The sequence below is a fragment of the Pavona decussata genome, unplaced genomic scaffold, assembly GCF_977016875.1.
Source record: "Pavona decussata unplaced genomic scaffold, jaPavDecu1.1 SCAFFOLD_153, whole genome shotgun sequence".
Taxonomy (NCBI): Eukaryota; Metazoa; Cnidaria; class Anthozoa; order Scleractinia; family Agariciidae; genus Pavona; species Pavona decussata.
Genome location: NW_028145565.1, coordinates 777476 through 797500, shown reverse-complemented (window position 1 = coordinate 797500; position 20025 = coordinate 777476). Strand labels below are relative to the sequence as shown.

The window sequence follows — 20025 nt, the reverse complement described above, 5'->3', positions numbered from 1 at the left end:
TTTCTAACCATTTTAATGTGAATCCTATCAGGGACATGGTTTCTATCTAGGCTCCCTTGTCAATCAGTTTTTTTTTTTACTTGAACTGAGGAGTTTGCCAGGAAGACCCTACATAAAGATCATTGCCCAGAGTTAATTAAAATTTTAAAGTTCTTCTAGTCTGGCCCCTCAGCCACTCCTGGCTACTGAATCTTTACAATAACACTGCTGATGCTAAATACCATAACAGCGTCATCGGAATGAAAAAAAAAAAAAAAAGTCTTCACTTTTCCCTGACTATTCAATGACCACTTTTAATTTTAAATAATGCAAACAACTTATAAATAAAACACTGTCCAATGCATTATCAAGTGAAAATTATCAGCAAAATTGTTGTCAAAAAAATGAGTCTATCAGGTAGTGGAACATTACTTTCAAACTTGCTTCAAAATACTTACTATACCTTCACTATAAGATTGTGTTTTTCTATACAATAATCAACCTTCATTCTGGAAACTGGCCTCTTCCTGACCACCGGCCAAATCATTTTCATTTTTTTTTTTGGAGAATGACAGAGGACAAACTTTCAGTGTATGCACCTTACCTCTTCTTCAATTCCTCTCAGTTTTAGTTTAACATTATCACCAGCTACTGCTCCAGATTTTTCTTCTTCATCAAATACATGTATTATCCGTAACACCTCAACTGGAACCTGTGTAAAGAATAAAGGAACATACTCACATGACATACACCTTGTGGCCATTTAAACAATCATATCAGATTTATGATCGTTAAGGAAGCTGTGTACCAAGTCAAGTACAAGTACACTGTCGAACCTCCCATAAGTGGCCACATATCCTTGACATTATGGGTGGTCACTTACCAGAGGTCAGACCAAATACCTTTTCTTAGCTAGAAGTATATTAAGACTGGTCCAAAATTATTCTAGGCAAAAAATCTTAATACAGTGATTGAGACAATTCTTGTGAAAGAAACTTGACTCTTTTATTACTCCAGGTGGTGCTGTCTAAATATTTCAAGGAACAGAACATAAGTTTGGAGCTAACAAGAAACTGCTGCAGGACAGTTGAACGCACTTTGTGTCAGTTTAGTTAAAGTTTAAAACATGCACTGACATTAAGTATTAAATCATTACACACTATATGACAGTTCAACACGCTGGACTCTCCTACAAGGGATTCAATCTGATTAAAGTTTATTTCAGTGTACTTTAATAATACAGCAAAGGGTTGAAAGGAACAGGTTCAAAAGGTCATGTTTGTAATTGGAAGATTTTTAATACCACGTTAATTCTTTTATTTGTTTCTTCCTTTTTCAATGTCATTTCACTATAATTGAACAGCTCGATGCATGACCAACCTACAGTGCATTCTAGAACTATGATGTTTTTTTTTAGCACAGCTTCACCACATTTTTAGCATGTGGCCATGAATGTCTTCAAGAAACTGTTGCTCCAATCTTTTATCTGGTGCTTTGCGCTTCGTGTTGTGTTAAAAATGGAAATTTTGCAAATGAATTGAAAGAAACTGATAAAATATTAGGGCAGCATTTCCTGAAGGAATTCAAAGCCAAATGCAAAAGCAAAAAATTAGTGAATCTGAGCTAAAGCAACAAAACGTGACCTGAAATGCAGCATAGGTTGGTTATGCACTGAGCAATTAATAATAATAATAATAATAATTATTATTATTATTAATGTGTCAGTCATTCTAGCTTGCTGTAATACTGCAGTTTGCTAATTGGGAACACTTATCTAACCTATGTAGTATGGACATCTAAATGCTAAAATCATATTAAAAAGATGCTATACTAATTATATAATATAGAGCCATAATTCTAATCATTGATCCTAATCCTAAATCCAAATCCTAATCCTCGTCGCATCCCGTATTAAAACAATAAAAGATACAATACTAATCATAATATATAAATTAAAATCGCGAATCCTAATCGCGTCCTAAAACCAGATGACTACTAAGGTCAAACTGTATACATATTTATAACTAAAGGTAGAAAAAAACTCAATTATTGCAGCTGCAGCTGGTTCCTTCTCGGCCCTTTATGTACGCAGCCATTCAAATAATTTAGTACTTGTCATAAAAAGAAAAAGGAAGTGATAATTAATAGGAATTGATAATTTACTATCTTTAGGAACTGGTCATACCTTGTATCTTTCCAATATAGGTAACCTGAGAGGTCCATCAATAGAACGTGTCAGTGATGGGAGCTCATATACACTCGATTGCAAAAGGGTCGACACCCGAATAATTTTCTACCAAATATTGCTTGAGTTCACTGCCTGTTTTGAACTTGAGCAAATCGCAAATTGTATATCACTCAAATTGGCCCTTGTTGGCCAACTTGGACTCTTTAAGGAAAGCTGGACAGTTTCCATCATTCACCACGTGCAACTAATTTTGGTCATCAACCGTCGCACGAGAATAGAATATTATGCAAATAAATTTATTAAACTTATACCCATAAAGCCATTGGGTCTCATCGTTCACGGTTTATGCTTTTTAGGTGTCAACGTTTTTGCAATCGAGTGTATATACTCCAAGAAAGACTAAATGCCACTGCAACACAAGTAAGTTGAAAAATAAACATCTTACTTCCCAACAGGGTTTTACCCAGAAGATGAAGACAAGCTAACTGATGACAAGTCGGTTCTAACTTTTGAGGCTGTGAATGAAACCCTAAGCGCGATCTTAAAACAAAAGCTATTCAGTAGTGCTTCCTTGGGTTGGTGCTTACCATGTTATATAAAGTGGTTCTAGCTGTCGAGCCTGTGGCTAAAAAACTACAGAGCAGTATTTTCATGTGGCAGAATTCATATTTGTGCTCCCTTACAATCTATTAATTAAGTGCAAAGTCACAACCACAACAACAGTTGAATAGTTCTGTACACGAGTTGCAGTGTAAAAGAGGGTTAAATACACATTCTGTATGTCTTTTAAACCGTAGCTCTTATGATTAAAGAATATCAAACAAAAATAATTTCCCTACTCTTTTTAGAATATATAATCCGGGGCAACTCAAATCCTAGTCACACTGATTTAACTTTTGAGAAACCATGAATTAACACTGTCAGAGCATAAGGAGATTAACTGTAAACATTCCACTTGTAACAACCTTGATTTGTCCTATTCCACTGTAGGATCATCCATTTTGTTGAGAAGTATCACCAGATGTTTCACTCCAGCTGTCTTTGCTAGAATTGCATGTTCTCTATAAAAAGAGGCACAAAAATATTAATAATGATTATCTTATGCTTTGTACATCAACTGTTACTGTTGTTGTTTTTTTGGTTACTCTCACCCATGCATGTCTAGAAGATCTGATGCATTTCCTCTCTCCTTCTTATCTATCTGGCTTTTAAGTCCCCCAAACCTCCTGGAATTTCCAATCTCTTCCAAGGGAGGGGGAGGGGATTGGATATCTTCTAGAACTACACATTGCTTGCAACCGCTCTGTAAATCTTTTTGCTCAACTACTAGGCAGCATTCAAAGATAATACAGTGTACCTGCATGGTTACAGTGCCAGAAATCTAACCCCCGAACGTAAGGTTTTATAACCCCCAAACATAAGAAATCTAACCCCCGAACGTAAGGATTTATAACCCCCAAACGTAAGATATCTAACCCCCAAACGTAAGGCTTTATAACCCAAAAACAAAAGAAATCTAACCCCCGAACGTAAGGATTTATAACGCCCAAACGTAAGAAATCTAACCCCCGAACGTAAGACTTTATAACCCCCAAACGTAAGCTTTTATAACCTACAAACGTAAAAAAAATCTAACCCCCAAAAGTAAAGATTTATAACCCGTAAACGTAAGAGATCTAACACCCGAACGTAGGGATTTATAACCCCCAAACGCGAGAAATCTAACCCCCGAACGTAAGGATTTATAAACCCCAAAAGTACGAAACCTAAAGCCCGAACGTAATGATTTATAATGCCCAAATGTAAGAAATCTAACCCCCGAACGTAAGGATTTATAACCCCCAAGTGTAAAAAATCTAAAGCCCGAACGTAAGGATTTATAAACCCCAAACGTAAGAAATCTAAAGCCCGAACGTAAGGATTTATAACCCCCAAACGCAAGAAATCTAACCCCCGAACGTAAGGATTTATAACCCCCAAACGTAAGAAATCTAACCCACGAACGTAAGGATTTATAACCCCAAACGTAAGAAATCTAACCCCCGAACGTAATGATTTATAATCGTCAAACGTAAGAAATCTAACCCACAAACGTAAGGATTTATAATCCCCAAACTGCATAAGAAATCTAACCCCCAAAAATAAGAAATCTTACCCCCGAACGTAAGGATTTATAAACCTAAAACGTAAGATATTTAACCCCCGAAAGTAAGGATTTGTAATCCCCTAACGTAAGAAATCTAACCCCCGAACGTAAGGATTGATAACCCCCTAAACGTAACAAATCTAACCCCTAAAAGTAAGGCTTTATAACCCCCAATCAAAAGAAATCTAACCCCCGAACGTAAGGTTTTATAACCCCCAACTGTGAGAAATCTAACCCCTGAACGTAAGGATTTATAACCCCCAAACGAAAGAAATCTAACCCCCGCATGTAAGGATTTATAATCCCCAAACTGCGTAAGAAATCTAACCCGCAAACATAAAAAATCTAACCCCCGAACGTAAAACTTTATAACGCCGAAACAAAAGAAATCTAACGCCCGAACGTAAGCTTTCATAACCCCCAAGCGTAAGAAACCTAACCCCGAACGTGAGCATTTTTAATCCCCAAACTGCGTAAGAAATCTAACCCAAAAAATAAGAAATCTAACCCCCGAACGTAAGGATTTATAACCCCCAAACGTAAGATATCTAACCCCCGAACGTAAGTATTTATAACGCACGAACGTAAGAAATCTAATCCCCGAACGTAAAACTTTATAACGCTGAAACAAAAGAAATCTAACCCCCGAATGTAAGCTTTTTTAACCGCCAAGTGTAAGAAATCTAACCCATTAACGTAAGGATTTATAACCCTTAAACGTAAGAAGTCTAACTCCTAAACGTAAGGATTTATAACCCCCAAACGCAAGAAATCTAACCCCCGAACGTAAGGATTTCTAACTTCCAAACGTAAGAAATCTAACCCCTAAACGTAAGGCTTTATAACACCCAAACCAACAGGATCTAACTGCTAAACGTAAGGATTTTTAATCCCCCAACTTGGTAAGAAGTCTAACCCCCAAACGTACGAAATCTAACCCCCGAACGTAAGGATTTAAAACCCCCAAACGTAAGATATCTAACCCCCGAAGGTAAGTATTTATAACGCCTGAAAGTAAGAAATCTAACCCCCGAACGTAAGGATTTATAAACCCCAAACGTAAGAAATCTAATCCCCGAACGTAAGGATTTATAACCCATAAACGTAAGAAATCTAACTCCTGAACGTAAGGATTTATAGCCCCAAAACGTAAGAAATCTAATCCCTGAACGTAAGGATTTATAATCCCCAAACTGCGTAACAAATCTAACCCCCATACAAAAGAAATCTAACCCCGGAACATAAGCTTTTATAACCTCCAAGCGTAAGAAATCTAACCCCTGAACGTAAGGAATTATAACCCCTAATTGTAAGAATCCTAACCCCTAAACATAAGGATTTAAAACCCCCAACGCAAGAAATCTAACCCTTGAACGTAAGGATTTATAACCCCCAAACGTAAGATATCTAACCCCCCAATGTAAGGATTTATAACCCCCAAACGTAAAAAATCTAGAGCCCAAACGTAAGGATTTATAACCCCCAAACGAAAGAAATCTAACCCCTGAACGTAAGGATTGATAACCCCCAAACGTAAGGATTTATAACCCCCAAACGTAAAAGGTCTAACCCCCGAACGTAAGGATTTATAACCCCCAAACGTAAGAAGTCTAACCCCCAAGCGTAAGGATTTATAACCCCCAAACGTAAGAAGTCTAAAGCCCGAACGTAAGGATTTATAACCCCCAAACGTAAGAAATCTAACCCCTGAACGTAAGGATTTATAACCCCCAAACGTAAGGATTTCTAACCCCCAAACGTAAGAAGTCTAACCAACGAACGTAAAGATTTATAACCCCCAAACGTAAGAAATCTAACCCCGAACGTAAGGATTTATAACCCCTAAACGTAAGAAAACTAACTCCTGAACGTAAGGATTTATAGCCCCAAAACGTAAGAAATCTAATCCCTGAACGTAAGGATTTATAATCCCCAAACTGCGTAACTAATCTAACCCCCATACAAAAGAAATCTAACCCCAGAACATAAGCTTTTATAACCCCCAAGCGTAAGAAATCTAACCCCTGAACGTAAGGAATTATAACCCCTAATTGTAAGAATCCTAACCCCTAAACATAAGGATTTAAAACCCCCCAACGCAAGAAATCTAACCCTTGAACGTAAGGATTTATAACCCCCAAAGGTAGGGATTTATAACCCCGAAACGTAAGAAGTCTAACAAACGAACGTAAGGATTTATAACCCCCAAACGTAAGAAATCTAACCCCCGAACGTAAGGATTTATAATCCCCAAACTGCGTAAGAAATCCAACCCCCAAACAAAAGAAATCTAACCCCCGAACGTAAGCTTTTATAACCCCCAAGCGTAAGGAATCTAATCATTGAACGTAAGGATTTATAACCTGCAAACGCAAGAAATCTAAACCCCGAACGTAAGGCTTTATAACCCCCAAACAAACGAGATCTAACCCCCAAACGTAAGAAATCTAACCCCCGAACGTAAGCATTTTTAATCCCCAAACTGCGTAAGAAGTCTAACCCCCAAAAATAAGAAATCTAATCCCCGAACGTAAGAATTTATAACCCCCAAACGTAAGATATCTAACCGCCGAACGTAAGTATTTATAACGCCCGAACGTAAGAAATCTAATCCCCGAACGTAAAACTTTATAACGCTGAAACAAAAGAAATCTAACCCCCGAATGTAAGCTTTTTCAACCGCCAAGTGTAAGAAATCTAACCCCTTAACGTAAGGATTTATAACCCCTAAACGTAAGAAATTTAACTCCTAAACGTGAGGATTTATAACCCCCAAACGCAAGAAATCTAACCCCCGAACGTAAGGATTCCTAACTTCCAAACGTAAGAAATCTAGCCCCTAAACGTAAGGCTTCATAACCCCCAAACCAACAAGATCTAACCCCCAAACGTAAGGATTTTAAATCCCCCAACTTGGTAAGAAGTCTAACCCCAAAACGTAAGAAATCTAACCCCCAAACGTAAGGATTTATAACCCCCAAACGTAAGATATCTAACCCCCGAAGGTAAGTATTTATAACGCCTGAAAATTAGAAATCTAACCCCCGAACGTAAGGATTTATAAACCCCAAACGTAAGAAATCTAATCCCCGAACGTAAGGATTTATAACCCCTAAACGTAAGAAATCTAACTCCTAAACGTAACGATTTATAGCCCCAAAACGTAAGAAATCTAATCCCCGAACGTAAGGATTTATAATCCTCAAACTGCGTAACAAATCTAACCCCCATACAAAAGAAATCTAACCCCGGAACATAACCTTTTATAACCCCCAAGCGTAAGAAATCTAACCCCTGAACGTAAGGAATTATAACCCCTAATTGTAAGAATCCTAACCCCTGAACATAAGGATTTATAACCCCCCAACGCAAGAAATCTAACCCTTGAACGTAAGGATTTATAACCCCCAAACGTAAGATATCTAACCCCCCAATGTAAGGATTTATAGCCCCCAAACGTAAAAAATCTAGAGCCCAAACGTAAGGATTTATAACCCCCAAACGTAAGAAATCTAACCCCCGAACGTAAGGCTTTGTAACCCCCAAACAAACGAGATCTAACCCCAAAACGTAAGAAATCTAACCCTCGAACGTAAGCATTTTTAATCCCCAAACTGCGTAAGAAATCTAACCCCCAAAAATGAGAAATCTAACCCCCGAACGTAAGGATTTATAACCCCCAAACGTAAGATATCTAACCCCCGACCGTAAGTATTTATAACGCCCGAACGTAAGAAATCTAATCCCCGAACGTAAAACTTTATAACGCTGAAACAAAAGAAATCTAACCCCCGAATGTAAGCTTTTTTAACCGCCAAGTGTAAGAAATCTAACCCTTAACGTAAGGATTTATAACCCCTAAACGTAAGAAATCTAACTCCTAAACGTAAGGATTTATAACCCCCAAACGCAAGAAATCTAACCCCCGAACGTAAGGATTTCTAACTTCCAAACGTAAGAAATGTAACCCCTAAACGTAAGGCTTTATAACCCCCAAACCAACAAGATCTAACCCCCAAAAGTAAGGATTTTTAATCCTCCACCTTGGTAAGAAGTCTAACCCCAAAACGTAAGAAATCTAACATCCAAACGTAAGGATTTATAACCCCCAAGCGTAAGAAATCTAACCCCTGAACGTAAGGATTGATAACCCCCAAACGTAAGGATTTATAACCCCCAAACGTAAGAAGTCTAACCCCCGAACGTAAGGATTTATAACCCCCAAACGTAAGCAATCTAACCCCCAAGCGTAAGGATTTATAACCCCCAAACGTAAGAAGTCTAAAGCCCGAACGTAAGGATTTATAACCCCCAAACGTAAGAAATCTAACCCCTGAACGTAAGGATTTATAACCCCCAAACGTAAGGATTTCAAACCCCCAAACGTAAGAAGTCTAACCAACGAACGTAAGGATTTATAACCCCCAAACGTAAAAAATCTAACCCCGAACGTAAGGATTTATAATCCCCAAACTGCGTAATAAATCTAACCCGCAAACAGACGAAATCTAACCCCCAAACGTAAGGATTTATAGCCCCCAGGAGTAAGAAATCTAACCCCCGTACGTAAGGCTTTATAACCCCCAAACAAACGAGATCTAACCCCAAATCGTAAGGTTTTATAACACCTAAACGTAATAAATCAAACCCCCGAACGTAAGGATTTATAATCCCCAATTTGCGTAAGAAATCTAACCCCCAAACAAAAGAGATCTAACCCCCGAACGTAAGCTTTTATAACCCCCAAGCGTAAGGAATCTAATCATTGAACGTAAGGATTTATAACCTGCAAACGCAAGAAATCTAACCCCCGAACGTAAGGATTTATAACCCCCAAACGTAAGAAATCTAACCCCTGAACGTAAGGATTTTTAATCCCCAAACTGCGTAAGAAATCTAACCCCCAAAAATAAGAAATCTAACCCCCGAACGTAAAACGTAAGGTTTTATAACACCTAAACGTAATAAATCTAACCCCCGAACGTAAGCTTTTATAACCCCCAAGCGTAAGGAATCTAATCATTGAACGTAAGGATTTATAACCCCCAAACTGCGTAAGAAATCTAACCCCCAAACAAAAGAAATCTAACCCCCGAACGTAAGCTTTTATAACCCCCAAGCGTAAGGAATCTAATCATTGAACGTAAGGATTTATAACCTGCAAACGCAAGAAATCTAACACCCGAACGTAAGGCTTTATAACCCCCGAACAAACGAGATGTAACCCCCAAACGTAAGAAATCTAACCCCCGAACGTAGGGATTTTTAATCCCCAAACTGCGTAAGAAATCTAACCCCCAAAAATAAGAAATCTAACCCCCGAACGTAAAACGTAAGGTTTTATAACACCTAAACGTAATAAATCTAACCCCCGAACGTAAGCTTTTATAACCCCCAAGCGTAAGGAATCTAATCATTGAACGTAAGGATTTATAACCTGCAAACGGAAGAAATCTAACCCCCGAACGTAAGGATTTATAACCCCCAAACAAAAAGAAATCTAACCCCTGAACATAAGGATTTATAATCCTAAACGCAAAAAATCTAACTCCCCCAAACGTAAGGATTTATAACCCCCAAACGTAAGAAATCTAAACCCCGCACGTAAGGATTATAACCCTCAAACATAAGAAATCTAAAGCCCGAACGTAAGGATTTATAATTCCCAAACGTAAGAAATCTAACCCCAGAACGTAAGGATTTATAACCCCCAAAACGTAAGAAATGTGAAGCCCGAGCGTAAGGATTTATAACCCCCAAACGTAAGAAATCTAACCCACAAACGTAAGGATTTATAATCACCAAACGTAAAAAATCTAACAACCGAACGTAAGGATTTATAACCCCCAAACGTAAAAAATCTAACCTCCGAACGTAAGGATTTAAAACCCCTAAACTGCATAAGAAATCTAACCCGCAAACATAAGAAATCTAAGCACCGAACATAAGGATTTATAACGCCCGAACGTAAGAAATCTAAACCCCAAACGTAAAATTCATAACACCGAAACAAAAGAAATCTAACCCCCAAACGTAAGCTTTTATAACCCCCAAGCGGAAGAAATCTAACCCCTGAACGTAAGGAGTTAAAATCCCCAAACGTAAGAAATCTAACCCCTGAACGTAAGGATTTATAACCCCCAAACACAAGAAATCTAAGCCCCGAACGTAAGGATTTGTAATCCCCAAACGTAAAAAAACTACCCCTTAACGTAAGGATTTATACCCCCCAAACGTAACAAATCTAACCCCCGAAAAAAAAAGGCTTTATAACCCCCAAACAAAAGAAATCTAACCCCCGAATGAAGGTTTTGTAACCCCAAAACGTAAGATATTTAAACCCCGAGCGTAAGGATTTATAACCCCCAAACTTAAAGTATCTAAGCCCCAAGCGTAAGGATTTATAACTCTCAAACATAAGAATTCTAACCCCGAACCTAAGGATTTATAACCCCTGAACGTAAGAATTCTAACCCCAGAGGTAATGATTTATAACCCCCGAACGTATGGATTTATAACCCCTAAAAGTAAGAAATCTAACCCCCGAACGTAACGCTTTATAACCCCCAAACAAAAGAGATCTAACCCCCAAACGTAAGGTTTTATAACCCCTAAACGTAAGAAATCTAACCCCCGAACGTAAGGATTTATAATCCCCAAACTGCGTAAGAAATCTAACCCCCAAACAAAAGAAATCTAACCCCCGAACGTAAGCTTTTATAACCCCTAAGCGTAAGGGATCTAATCATTGAACGTAAGGATTTATAACCTGCAAACGCAAGAAATCTAACCCCCGAACATAAGGATTTATAACCCCCAAACGTAAGAAATCTAAGCCCTGAACGTAAGGATTTATAACCCCCAAACGTAAGAAGTCTAACCAACGAACGTAAGGATTTATAACCCCCAAACTGCGTAAGAAATCTAACCTCCAAACAAAAGAAATCTAACCCCCGAACGTAAGCTTTTATAACCCCCAAGCGTAAGGAATCTAATCATTGAACGTAAGGATTTATAACCTGCAAACGCAAGAAATCTAACCCCCAAACGTAAGGATTTATAACCCCCAAACAAGAAGAAATCTAACCCCTCAACATAAGGATTTATAATCCTAAACGCAAGAAATCTAACTCCCCCAAACGTAAGAAATCTAACCCCCGCACGTAAGGATTTATAACCCTCAAACATAAGAAATCTAAAGCCCGAACGTAAGGATTTATAATTCCCAAACGTAAGAAATCTAACCCCAGAAACGTAAGGATTTATAACCCCCAAAACGTAAGAAATGTGAAGCCCGAGCGTAAGGATTTATAACCCCCAAACGTAAGAAATCTAACCCACAAACGTAAGGATTTATAATCGCCAAACGTAAAAAATCTAACAACCGAACGTAAGGATTTATAACCCCCAAACGTAAAAAATCTAACCTCCAAACGTAAGGATTTAAAACCCCTAAACTGCATAAGCAATATAACCCGCAAACGTAAGAAATCTAAGCACCGAACGTAAAATTCATAACACCGAAACAAAAGAAATCTAACCCCCAAACGTATGCTTTTATAACCCCCAAGCGGAAGAAATCTAACCCCTGAACGTAAGGAGTTATAACCCCCAATCGTAAGAAATCTAACCCCTGAACGTAAGGATTTATAACCCCCAAACACAAGAAATCTAAGCCCCGAACGTAAGGATTTGTAATCCCCAAACGTAAAAAAACTAACCCCCTAACGTAAGGATTTATGCCCCCCAAACGTAACAAATCTAACCCCCGAAAAGAAAGGCTTTATAACCCCCAAGCAAAAGAAATCTAACCCCCGAATGAAGGTTTTGTAACCCCTAAACGTAAGATATTTAAACCCCGAGCGTAAGGATTTATAACCCCCAAACTTAAATTATCTAAGCCCCAAGCGTAAGGATTTATAACTCTCAAACATAAGAATTCTAACCCCTAACGTACGGATTTATAACCCCTGAACCGTAAGAATTCTAACCCCAGAGGTAATGATTTATAACCCCCGAACGTATGGATTTATAACCCCTAAAAGTTAGAAATCTAACCCCCGAACGTAAGGCTTTATAACCCCCAAACAAAAGACATCTAACCCCCAAACGTAAGGTTTTATAACCCCTAAACGTAAGAAATCTAACCCCCGAACGTAAGGATTTATAATCCCCAAACTGCGTAAGAAATCTAACCCCCAAACAAAAGATATCTAACCCCGGAACGTAAGCTTTTATAACCCCCAAGCTTAAGAAATCTAACCCCTGAAGGAAAGGATTTATAACCCGTATTTGTAAGAATCTAACCCTTGAACGTAAGGATTTATAACCCCCAAACGTAAGAAATCTAAAGCCCGAACATAAGGATTTATAACCCCCAAACGTAAGAAATCTAACCCCCAAACGTAAGGATTTATAACCCCCAAAACATAAAAAATCTAAAGCCCGAGCGTAAGGATTTATAACCCCCAAGCGTAAGAAATCTAACCCCTGAACGTAAGGATTTATAACCCCCAAACGTAAGAAATCTAACCCCCGAACGTAAGCATTTATAACCCCCAAACGTAAGAAATCTAACCCCCGAACGTAAGGATTTATAACCCCCAAACGTAAGAAATCTAAAGCCCGAACGTAAGGATTTATAACCCCAAACGTAAGAAATCTAAAGCCCGAACGTAAGGATTTATAACCCCCAAACGTAAGAAATCTAACCACTGAACGTAAGGATTTATAACCCCAAACGTAAGAGGTCTAACCCTCGAACGTAAGGATTTAAAATCCCCAAACGTAAGAAGTCTAACCCCCGAACGTAAGGATTTATAATCCCCAAACTGCGTAAGAAATCTAACCCGCACACATACGAAATCTAACCCTCGACCGTAAGGATTGATAACCTCCAGGCGTAAGAAATCTAACCTGCAAACGTAAGGCGTTATAACCCCCAAACAAACGAGATCTAACCCCAAAACGTAAGGTTTTATAAGGCCTAAACGTAAGAAATCTAAACCCCGAACGTAAGGATTTATAATCCCCAAACTGCGTCAGAAATCTAACCCCAAAAAAAAAGAAATCTAACGCATCAACGTAAGCTTTTATAACCCCCAAGCGTAAGAAATCTAACCCCTGAACGTAAGGATTTATAACCGGCAAACGCAAGAAATCTAACCCCCGAACGTAAGGATTTATAACCCCCACACGAAAGAAATCTAACGCCTGAACATAAGGATTTAAGACCCCCAAACGTAAGAAATCTAACCCCCGCACGTAAGGATTTATAACCCCCAAACGTAAGAAATCTAACTCCCGAACGTAACGATTTATAACTCCCAAACGTAAGAAATTTGAAGCCTTAGCGTAAGGATTTATAACCCCCAAAGGTAAGAAATCTAACCCCCGCATGTAAGGATTTATAACCCCCAAACTGCGTAAGAAATCAAACCTGCAAACATAAGAAATCGAACCCCCGAAAGTAAGGCTTTATAACCCCCAAACAAAAGAAATCTAACCCCCGAACGTAAGGTTTTATAACCCCCAAACGTAAGAAATCTAACCCCTGAAAGTAAGGATATATAACCCCCAAACGTAAGATATTTAAACCCCGAGCGTAAGGATTTGTAACCCCCAAACTTAAGATATCTAAGCCCCAAGCGTAAGGATTTATAATCCTTAAACGTAAGAATTCTAACCCCCGAACGTAAGAATTCTAACCCCAGAGGTAATGATTTATAACCCCAAAAACTAAGAAATCTAACTCCCAAACGTAAGGATTTATAACCCCTAAAAGTAAAAAATCTAACCCCCGAATGTAAGGCTTTATAACCTGCAAACAAACGAAATCTAACCCCCAAAGGTAAGGTTTTATAACCCCCAAACGTAACAAATCTAACCTCCGAACGTAAGGATTTATAATCCTGAAACTGCTTCGAAATCTAACCCCCGAACAAAAAGATATATAACCCTTAAACGTAAGAAATCTAACCCCCGAACGTAAGGCTTTATAACCCCCAAACAAACGAGATCTAACCCCCAAACTTAAGACATCTAACCCCCGAACGTAAGGATTTTTAATCCCCAAACTGCGCAAGAAATCTAACCCCCAAACATACGAAATCTAACCTCCGAACGTAAGGATTTAAAACCCCCAAACGTAAGATATCTAACCCCCGAACGTAAGTATTTATAACGCCCGAACGTAAGAAATCTAACCCCCAGACGTAAAACTTTATAACGCCGAAACAAAAGAAATTTAACCCCCGAACGTAACCTTTCATAACCCCCAAGCGTAAGATATCTAACCCCTTAACGTAAGGATTTATAACCCCTGAACGTAAGAATCTAACCCCTGAACGCAAGGATTTATAACCCCCCCAAAAAAGAAATCTAACCCCCGAACGTAAGGAATTATACCCCCCAAACGTAACAAATCTAACCCCCAAACGTAAGGCTTTATAACCCCCCAAAAAAAGAAATCTAACCCCCGAACGTAAGGTTTTATAACCCCCAAACGTAAGAAATCTAACCCCTAAACGTAAGGATTTAAAACCCCCAAACGTAAGATATTTAAACCCTGAGCGTAAAGATTTATAACCCCCAAACTTAAAATATCTAAGCCTAAGCGTAAGGATTTATAACTCTCAAACGTAAGAATTCTAACCTCGATCGTACGGATTTATAACCCCTGAACGTAAGATTTCTAACCCCAGAGGTAATGATGTATAACCCACGAACGTAAAGATTTAAAACCCCTAGACAAACGAGATCTAACCCCCAAACGTGAGGTTTTATAACCCCCAAGCGTAAGAAATCTAACCCCTGAACGTAAGGATTTATAACCCCTAAGTGTAAGAATCCTAACCCATGAACAGAAGGATTTATAACCCCCAAACGCAAAAAATCTAACCCTTGAACGTAAGGATTTATTACCCCCAAACGTAAGTAATCTAACCTCCGAACGTAAGGATTTATAACCCCCAAGCGTAAGATATCTAACCCCCAAACGTAAGTATTTATAACTCCCGAACGTAAGAAATCTAACCCCCGAACGTAAGACTTTATAACGCCCACACAAAAGAAATCTAACCGCCGAACGTAAAATTTTATAACGCCCAAACAAAAAAATTCTAATCCCCGGACGTAAGCTTTTATAACCCCCAAGCGTAAGAAATCTCACCCCTGAGCGTAAGGATTTATAACCCCTAAACGTAAGAAATCTAACCCATAAACGTAAGGATTTATAATTCCCAAACTCAAGAAATCTAACCCCATAACGTAAGGATTTATAACGCCCAAACGTAAGAAATCTAAACCCAAACGTAAGGCTTTATAACCCCCAAACAAAAGAAATCTAACTCCCGAACGTAAGGTTTTATAACCCCCAAAGGTAAGAAATGTAACCCCTGAAAGTAAGGATTTATAACCCCCAAACGTAAGATATTTAAACCCCGAGCGTAAGAATTTATAACCCCCAAACTTAAGATATCTAAGCCCCAAGCGTAAGGATTTATAACCCTCAAACGTAAGAATTCTTACCCCCGAACGTAAAGATTTATAACCCCTGAACGTAAGAATTCTAACCCCAGAGGTAATGATTTATAACCCCCAAAAGTAAGAAATCTAACCCCAGAACGTAAGGCTTCATAACCCCCCAAAAAACGAAATCTAACCCCCAAACATAAGAAATCTAACCCCCGAACGTAAGGCTTTATCACCCCCAAACAAACGAGATCTAACCCCCAAACGTAAGGATTTTAGATCCCCAAACTGCGTAAGAAATCTAACCCCCAAACAAAAGAAATCTCACCCCGGAACGTAAGGATTTATAACCCCCAAACGTAAGATATCTAACCCCCGATTGTAAGTATTTATAACGCCCGAACGTAACAAATCTAATCCCCGAACGTAAAACTTTATAACGCCGAAACAAAAGAAATCCAACCCCCGAACGTAGGCCTTCATAACCCCCAAGCGTAAAAAATCTAACCCCATAACGTAAGGATTTATAACCCCTAAACGTAAGAAATATAACTCCTGAACGTAAAGATTTATAAACCCCAAACGCAAGAAATCTAACCCCCGAATGTAAGGATTTATAACCCCCAAACGTAAGAAATCTAACAACCAAACGTAAGGTTTATAACCCCAAAACGTAACAAATCTAACCCCCGAACGTAAGGATTTTTAATCCCCAAACTGCAAAGGAAGTCTAACCCCCAAACAAAAGATATCTAACCCCCGAAAGTAAGGATTTATAACCCCCAAACGTAAGAAATGTAACCCCTAAACGTAAGTATTTTTAACGCCCGAACGTAAAAAATCTAACCCCCGAACGTAAAATTTTATCACGCCAAACAAAAGAAATCTAACCCCCGAAAGTAACCTTTTATAACCCCTAACCGTAAGAAATCTAACCCCTGAACGTAAGGATTTATAACCCCTAAACGTAAGAAATCTAACTCCTGAACCTAAGGATTTAAAACCCCCAAACGCAAGAAATCTAACCACCAAACGTAAGGATTTATAACCCCCAAGCGTAAGAAATCTAACCCCTGAAGGTAAGGATTTATAACCCCGAAACGTAAGAAATCTAACCCCTGAAAATAGGGATTTATAACCCGCAAACACAAGAAATCTAACCCCCGAACGTAACGATTTATAACCCCCAAACGTAAGAAATCTAACCCCCGAACGTAAGGTTTTTTAACCCCCAAACGTAAGAAATCTAACCCCCGAACGTAAAGATTTATAACCCCTAAACTTAAGAAGTCTGACCCGCAAACGTAAGGATTGATAACCCCTAAATGTAAGAAATCTAACCCCCGAATGTAGACATATATCACCCCCAAACGTAAGAAATCTAACCCCCGAATGTAAGGATTTATAACCCCCAAACGTAAGAAATCTAATCCCCGAACGTGAGGATTTATAACCCCCAAACTGCATACGAAATCTAACCCCCAAACATAAGAAATCTAACCCTCGAACGTAAGGATTTATAACGCCCGAACGTAAGAAATCTAACCCCTAAACGTAACTTTCATAACGCCCAAACAAAAGAAATCTAACCCCCAAACGTAAGCTTTTATAACCATCAAGCGGAAGAAATCTAACCCGTGAACGTAAGGATTTATAACCCCTAAACGTAAGAAATCTAACCCCTGAACGTAAGGATTTATAACCCCCAAACACAAGAAATTTAAACCCCGAACGTAAGGATATGTAATCCCCAAATGTAAAAAATCTAACCCCAAAGGTAAGGATTTATTCCCCCCAAACGTAACAAATGTAACCCCAAACGTAAGGCTTTATAACCAACAAACAAAAAAAGTTTAACCCACGAACGTAAGGTTTTTTAACCCCCAAACGTAAGAAATCTAACCCCTGAACGTAAGGATTTAAATCCCCCAAACGTAAGATATTTAAACCCCAAGCGTAAAGATTTTTAACACCCAAACTAAAGATCTCTAAGCCCCAAGCGTAAGGATTTATAACTCTCAAACGTAAGAATTCTAGCCCCGAACGTACGGATTTATAACCCCTGAACGTAAGATTTCTAACCCCAGAGGTAATGATTTATAACCCCCGAACGTAAGGATTTATAACCCCTAAAAGTAAGAAATCTAACCCCCGAACGTAAGGCTTTATAACCCCCGAACGTAAGGTTTTATAACCCCCAAGCGTAAGAAATCTAACCCCTAAACGTAAGGATTTATAACCCCTAATTGTAAGAATCCTAACCCCTGAACATAAGGATTTATAACCCCCAAACGCAAGAAATCTAACCCTTGAACGTAAAGATTTATAACCCCCAAAAGTAAGAAATCTAACCCTCGAACGTAAGGATTTATAACCCCCAAACGTAAGAAATCTAAAGCCCGAACGTAAGGATTTATAACCCCCAAACGTAAGATATCTAACCCCCGAACGTTAGTAATTATAACGCCCAAACGTGAGAAATCTAACCCCCGAACGTAAAACTTTATAACGCCCAAACAAAAGAAATCTAACCCCCGAACGTAAGCTTTCATCACCCCTAAGCGTAAGAAATCTAATTCCTGAACGTAAGGATTTTTAAACCCACAAACGTAAGAAATCTAACCCCTGAACGTAAGGATTCATAAGCCCCAAACACAAGAAATCTAACCCCCGAACGTAAGGATTTATAATCCCCAAACGTAAGATATCTAACCCCCGAACGTAAGCTTTCATCACCCCTAAGCGTAAGAAATCTAATTCCTGAACGTAAGGATTTTTAAACCCCAAACGAAAGAAATCTAACGCCTGAACATAAGGATTTAAGACCCCCAAACGTAAGAAATCTAACCCCCGCACGTAAGGATTTATAAACCCCAAACGTAAGAAATCTAACTCCCGAAAGTAACGATTTATAACTCCCAAACGTAAGAAATTTGAAGCCTTAGCGTAAGGATTTATAACCCCCAAAGGTAAGAAATCTAACCCCCGCATGTAAGGATTTATAACCCCCAAACTGCGTAAGAAATCAAACCTGCAAACATAAGAAATCGAACCCCCGAAAGTAAGGCTTTATAACCCCCAAACAAAAGAAATCTAACCCCCGAACGTAAGGTTTTATAACCCCCAAACGTAAGAAATCTAACCCCTGAAAGTAAGGATATATAACCCCCAAACGTAAGATATTTAAACCCCGTGCGTAAGGATTTGTAACCCCCAAACTTAAGATATCTAAGCCCCAAGCGTAAGGATTTATAATCCTTAAACGTAAGAATTCTAACCCCCGAACGTAAGAATTCTAACCCCAGAGGTAATGATTTATAACCCCAAAAACTAAGAAATCTAACCCCCAAACGTAAGGATTTATAACCCCTAAAAGTAAAAAATCTAACCCCCGAATGTAAGGCTTTATAACCTGCAAACAAACGAAATCTAACCCCCAAAGGTAAGGTTTTATAACCCCCAAACGTAACAAATCTAACCTCCGAACGTAAGGATTTATAATCCTCAAACTGCTTCGGAAATCGAACACCCAAACATAAGAAATCTAACCCCCGTACAAAAAGATATATAACCCTTAAACGTAAGAAATCTAACCCCCGAACGTAAGGCTTTATAACCCCCAAACAAACGAGATCTAACCCCCAAACTTAAGACATCTAACCCCCGAACGTACGGATTTTTAAGCCCCAAACTGCGCAAGAAATCTAACCCCCAAACATACGAAATCTAACCTCCGAACGTAAGGATTTAAAACCCCCAAACGTAAGATATCTAACCCCCGAACGTAAGTATTTATAACGCCCGAACGTAAGAAATCTAACCCCCAGACGTAAAACTTTATAACGCCGAAACAAAAGAAATTTAACCCCCGAACGTAACCTTTCATAACCCCCAAGCGTAAGATATCTAACCCCTTAACGTAAGGATTTATAACCCCCCCAAAAAAGAAATCTAACCCCCGAACGTAAGGAATTATACCCCCCAAACGTAACAAATCTAACCCCCAAACGTAAGGCTTTATAACCCCCCAAAAAAAGAAATCTAACCCCCGAACGTAAGGTTTTATAACCCCCAAACGTAAGAAATCTAACCCCTAAACGTAAGGATTTAAAACCCCCAAACGTAAGATATTTAAACCCTGAGCGTAAAGATTTATAACCCCCAAACTTAAAATATCTAAGCCTAAGCGTAAGGATTTATAACTCTCAAACGTAAGAATTCTAACCGCGATCGTACGGAT

The 20025-nt window shown here is 38.8% G+C and overlaps 2 long non-coding RNA genes across 3 annotated transcripts in view; both read right to left on the bottom strand.

Annotated features, from left to right (window-relative positions):
• The window catches only part of LOC146466166 (uncharacterized), a 4726-nt gene extending 4587 nt beyond the window's left edge, over positions 1-139 (bottom strand). The window contains exon 1 of the long non-coding RNA XR_014868119.1: positions 1-139. This exon is cut by the window's left edge and continues 239 nt beyond it. This is a non-coding gene — a long non-coding RNA (uncharacterized LOC146466166).
• Positions 140-2265: 2126 nt separating this feature from the next.
• The window catches only part of LOC146466165 (uncharacterized), a 34807-nt gene continuing 17047 nt past the window's right edge, over positions 2266-20025 (bottom strand). For both annotated transcript variants that reach the window (XR_014868117.1, XR_014868116.1), the window contains one exon: positions 2266-3228. This is a non-coding gene — a long non-coding RNA (uncharacterized LOC146466165). The remainder of the gene's footprint in view (positions 3229-20025) is intronic.